The 6000-nt window shown below is 43.7% G+C and overlaps 1 protein-coding gene across 2 annotated transcripts in view; it reads right to left on the reverse strand.

Moving 5' to 3' along the window:
• LAPTM4B (lysosomal protein transmembrane 4 beta) overlaps positions 1-6000 on the reverse strand; it is a 60563-nt gene that overhangs the window by 39875 nt on the left and 14688 nt on the right. The gene's annotated exons all lie outside the window — the stretch shown is intronic.

Genomic DNA, 6000 nt, shown 5'->3' on the forward strand with positions numbered 1-6000 from the left:
GCATACTTTTTCCAAGCAACCTCAAGTCTGTTCAGGTGACCAAACACTGTCCACAGGTTCAGACAACAAGAGTTATGAGCCCATCCAGGGAAGGGTGGCAGAGAATGAATGCAAAGCTATTTTGTGGAAGACTGAAGTTGCTCAGTTGTGTCTGACTCTTTGCGATCCCATGGACTGTAGCCTACCAGGCTCCTCTGTCCATGGGATTTTCCAGGCAATAGTACTGGAATGAACTGCCATTTCCTTCTCCAGAGGATCTTCCCGACCCAGGGATCGAACCCGGGTCTCCTGCATTGTAGACAGATGCTTTACCATCTGAGCCACCAGGGAAGTAGGTGCTAAATTATCTCTGGTAAATAAGAAAACTGACGGACGCTTAGGGGTTAAGAACGCTGCTGAAGATCAGGCAAATAAGCTGGGATCGAGATCCAAGAATTTCAGTTTGAAAACCTACCATCTTAAATTCTCTTCTTTTTACTCTGCCAACGCAGGAAACACGGGCTCGATCCCTAGTCTGGGAAGATCTTATATGCTTCAGAGCAACCAAGACTGTGCCCTAGAGCCTGTGATTCACAAATAGACAGGAGCCAGTGCTCACCGCAACTAGAGAGAGCCCGCATGCAGCAATGAAGAACCAACACAGACAGAAATAAAATAAAAATAAATAAATATTAAAATGCATTACTATCATTAGTAATTAGAACTGGAAAACATTCAGGCACTATGCCAGGTGCTTTATGTGGAGTTTCTCTCGTTAGTCCTCCAATATCCTAACTGAAGTAGGTGCTAAATTATCTCTGTTTGGTAAATGAGAAAACTGACGCTTAGGGGTTAAGAACGCTGGCGAAGATCAGGCAAATAAACTGGGATTGAGATCCAAGAATTTCAGTTTGAAAACCTACCGTCTTAAATTCTCTTCTTTTTACTCAAACCTTGATTATCTTTGGGCTTCCCATCCTCGTTCCTTACATCCCACCAACTGCGAGATTCTGCCATTTCACTGCAGCATTTCTAGCCTTCTCTTCCCAACTGCCCCGCTGCACACTCGCACAGAGACCAACACCGATGGGGGTGGAGGTGGGGCAGGTTTTTAGAGCTTAGCTGAGGTTCCAGCTGAGATTGGGTCATTTCTCCTTTTTTCTAAGTTGAGAAACTTGTGATAGAGCTCTGTGTTTCACGCTGGTCAAAACAGAGAAAAAGATGAATAACCTTCATGCATAAAGAAAATTCTTCTACTAACAACAATAACTAAAGGCATTTCCTCCTATAAAAATTGGGTTTCCTAAGCAGCACTAAAAGTTGGCGAAGAATCTGCCCGCCAATGCAGGAGATGCAAGAGATGCAAGAGATGAGGGTTCCATCCCTGGGTTGAGAAGATCCCCTGGAGAAGGAAATGGCAACCCACTCCAGTATTCTTGCCTGGAGAAATTTCATGGACAGAGAAGCCTGGCAGGCTACAGTTCATGGGGTCGCAAAGAGACAGACACGACTCAGCATGCACACACACATACACTATTAAAAATCGTATTTGGAAATACCAGTGTACAGAAGAGGTTCAAATGCGGAGTTAGGTTATTCATTTTACAAAATACCCATTCTAGAATCCAATTTGAAATGGCAAACCCAAGTGGTTATTTTAGGACTGTTGTAGAATTTGGAATAACCTTTTTTCTTCCTTTATTTTCCAAACTGTCTAACGTGGCCAGGTTGCTTTTTCAAGGAGTTATAATAACGAGTGGCAATTTTCCAGATCATATATGTACTACTCATTTAAACAGATACCACAAGCCATGTGGTTAAAATTTATGTACAAAAAAGGTATATAGAGAAAATTAAGTCTCTCTCCTATTCCTACAGTTACCCTCCCCACAGTGGCTATTAGAACTGCCAGTTTCCTGTTTCTCTCCAAAGAGCCAAGAAATTTCACAGCAGATTTTAAAGAGAGTATGATTAGCGAAACTCTAGTCGAAGAAAACCTTTCAGAACATATCTAAAGCTTAAAGGAAAGTATGATTTAGTCCCACAACTTGCAGATGATTTAGCAAAGATCTCTGCGAAATCATCACGTTTTCTTGGCATTTTATCCTCTCTACATTATTATCTTTGGGTAAGATTATGGACTGAAATAAGATCAGAATGTGTTTCAAAAAGTAAAACATCAAAGGCAATGCACTTACTTCTGTTATCACATTGGGTCTGAAAAAAACACATAAATCTGGGATTCATGGGTGAAGCTTTAATGTAGGAAGGAGTGAAGTAAGGAGGGTAAAGGGGGGGAGTGGAAAGGTCAGGAGGCAGTGTAGTGAGTCTGGTTAGAGAATACAGGCCAGATTTAGGGATCATGTGGGTCTAGTTTCAGAGTCTGGGTTTTATTCTAAGTATAACAAGAAGCCAGTGGAGGGACTTCCCTGGTGATCCAGAGGTTAAGACTCTACACTTCTAATGGAGGGGGCTTGGGTTTGATCCCTGTTCAGTAAACTAAGATCCCAGATCCCACATGCCTCATCCCTTGAGGAGCAGTCAAGGAAAAAAAAAGCCAATGGAGAATATTCTGAGGCTCAAAGGAGTACATTATGTAAAACGCCTACAAGAGTGGCTGGCATATAACAGTGACTTAAAATGAGTTGCCTCACATGTGCAGACCCCAACAAGAACCACATAAAGGCTCTTGGCCGGCATCAGAAAATTACCTGGTTCCAATTTTCCAGACAGGGCTATACAGCTGCATTCCTGTCCTTTCGGTTCCAAGGGACCTATCAACTCTTGATCAGCTTGTTATTATCCCCTTGCCTGGTTTACTTATCATAATCCTTTTACTAATTGCCTCCAACAATTAGTAAAATTGACCAGATGCTTTGCTAAGCGCTCAGGAAGAACCTTCCAGGATTCAGGAGGGTAAATAAACCATGCACCCAAATAACACAAAGCAAAAAAAGAGGAAGCACGACAAGACTTCAGATAAAGAATAATGGAAAATCAGAGCAAGTTACTACAGAAGCCTGCAGCTGAGACCGGGGTCACGGGGAGGTGCAGGGGACACGGGAGCATTAAGGATAGGGAGTGGAAAAATGAGAAGGTTCTGGAACCCAAGAGAACAATTTTGGAAATTCTCCGGCAGTCCCAGTGGTTAGAACTCGGTGCTTTCACTGCTAGGGCCGGGGTTCAATCCCTGGTTGGGGAACTAAGACCCTGCAAGCCACATGGTGAGGCCAAAAAAAAAAAGAGAGAGAGAGAGAACAATTTAAAGTGTGAGTGAGGTCGCTGGAACAGGGGCTGGTGCTGAGACTAGCAAGCAGCTGGATTTGGTTAGAATTCAGTAGACAAAAGAAAGTGCGAGGGGCTGAGACCAGAAAGGCGGGCTGCGGGGCTGGCGGGTCCTCAACCCAAGCGAAGAATGTGGGGCTGTGTCCAAACAGTTCATGAGGAAACTTTAAAGGTTTCTGAGGCAGGATATGATGTGATCTGAGATGCTGTGAGGAAGATCAAGCTGGGAGTGGCTAGGGGGGCTAAACTGGTGGCCGGAAAGCAACCCAGAAGGCCCTCCACAGTCTCGCTGAGCTGTAGTGAGGGTCTGATCCACTTCACCCCCATTCTCATGACAACCCTGTCACACTTGTCATCTTAGGCGTCCGTTTGGGAGGTTAAGTGACTTCTGTCTTAGGTCCTGTGTGTGGAAGAGCCAAGGCCTTCCCACGTGGAGGTGAAATTACTAGAGACATAGGAACTGACGAGCTGCAAAAATAAAAAAGAAGCAAAAAAACAGACTCTGAAATTCCAAGCCTGGGTGACAAAATCTAGTCATTACCAGAAATAAGGACTATGACAAAATTGATGTTAGGTGGGAAAACCACTTGCCTACATGGGCATGGCTCAGTCGTGTCCAACTCCCGTGATCCCATGGACGATAGCCCGCCAGGCTCCTCTGTCTGTCGGATTCTCCAGGCAAGAATACTGGAGTGGGTTGCCATTTCCTCCTCCAGGGGATCTTCCCCACCCTGGGACTGAACCCAAGTCTCCTGCATTGGCAGGCGGATTCTTTACCACAGAGCCACACCTGGGGAGCCCACAGTACTAGTAGGCTATCCGGATTATCATGTGTTAGCTCGGCCACGTGGCCTCAAAGCTTTTTTATTCAGTCTTTGGCCCTCAGGCCCGACCTCTGGGTGTGTCTGCCTGACCCACTTCTTGATAGCCTGACTTGTAGTCCTGAGTGCTGTTGCCCTCTCCTGATCAGCCTCTGAACGAGTCACCTCCTTCCCGATGTCCTAGTTCTGGCTCCTGCTTATGTGTGTTCTTGCTCCCGAGTGGGTCCCAGGTCCTATGCAGGCTGTGCTCCGGCTGCTTCAGTCACCATCATCCTCTTGCCCTGTCCCCTCTGGCCCTTCTCCCTTTTTGGACACACTCCTGGGGCCAAGGTTCCCTTCCAGCTGCCCTTGTTCCTCCAAAATCCAGAGAAAGGAGACAGATAATACTAAGATGTAACGGCAAGGTCATTACACATCACCAAAGACTCACCACTGCACCCTTTTAATCCCAGGGTGAAACCTTCGTAACAGAAGGTCTGTGTGTTGCCACACATTTACTGGGTTATTATATGAAACCTCAGATGTTGGATGGGAATCTGAGACACCACACAGGATGTGAACGCAGTAGGCTGACAGGGTGACCCATGAGGACCTAGGTCTGTGTGAAGGGGAGACAGGGGGTATGTATACAGAACTAGCCGCGGCAGATATTAAACGTGGTCGGATGGAAAAGGTCAAATACAAGTCAAAGCCCCCAAGAGCACTGGGAAAGAAGCACTTCCCAAAAAAGAGAACACAGAAACCACCCAGTCATCCATTCTGACCATTCTGAAATGTCACAACCAAATGAGAACCAAGAAGACAGTTAGGACTTGCCAGGAGCAGATTATGTAATGACATAGCTAATCAAAATGTAAAAGGAAGAGAGGGAATATTTATGTTCCTGTTCGGTTAATGTTCACTAACCTTTGAGCTTGCTTTGTCTGTTTTGGGAGGTCACGTACAAACTGTTCCTGTTCTATTTACCAAGTGTTCCTGTGGTGTCACATATTTTTTCCCTAGTTCTTGACAATGATTACTTCCACATGCAAATAAATTCAACGTCTGTCCAATTACTTAAGTGGTGTCAGGCCCTTGTATATTCTCTGGGGATCCAAAGTGCTCTTCACCCTTAAATCATACCAGACCCTAAATGAACAGTGAGACTTGCAGCTTGAATCTAAACAACTGAAAAGGTAAAATGCAATTATCACTTTTTAAAAGACTCAATAAAAGAAACTTAAGAACACGCAAACCCACTGAATGATAATTACACAACAATCAGAACTCTGCACAGAAAGTTGCGTCCAAAAATGATCACTGCAGACTTATTTATACTAATGAAAACTTTAAACAGAATTAGAATAACTAAATAAGATTACAACCAAATAAGAGAATGCTACATAAGCATTAAAAGTCATATTAAAAAATATTAATGACAAAATGTTCACACTATGTTAATTGAAAACCACAGTGAAATTTATTCCAATTTATTATTTATGTCCACAGGCATAAATCAGAGTAAAAACACTAAAACATACAATGTTATAAACCATGTGGTAGATCTGCTGCTGCCTTTTACCTTTCATTACCACTGTACCTTTTTTGTATTCTTCAGAGTATCTAACAAGAGTATAGTTGCTTTTATGATCAGGAAAAAATATTTCAAGCTTCAAAAAAAAAATTTCAAGCTTCAAAAATATTCTTAATATAAAACATATTCTAAAATATTAGTATTACACCTCACTCTCTAAAAAGAAACAACTACTAGTAAGAAGATGGCCAATAACAAGCAAATCTGGCCAGGCTGGGAAATAGGGAACTCCCTGGCAGTCCAGTGGTTAGGATTCTGGGCTTTCACTGCTGGGAGGCCAAGTTGGATCGTTGGTGGGGGAACTAACATCCCACAAGTCATGCAGCACAACCCCCCCCCCCA

The sequence above is a fragment of the Bison bison genome, unplaced genomic scaffold, assembly GCF_000754665.1.
Source record: "Bison bison bison isolate TAMUID 2011002044 unplaced genomic scaffold, Bison_UMD1.0 scf7180017864491, whole genome shotgun sequence".
Lineage (NCBI taxonomy): Eukaryota > Metazoa > Chordata > Mammalia > Artiodactyla > Bovidae > Bison > Bison bison.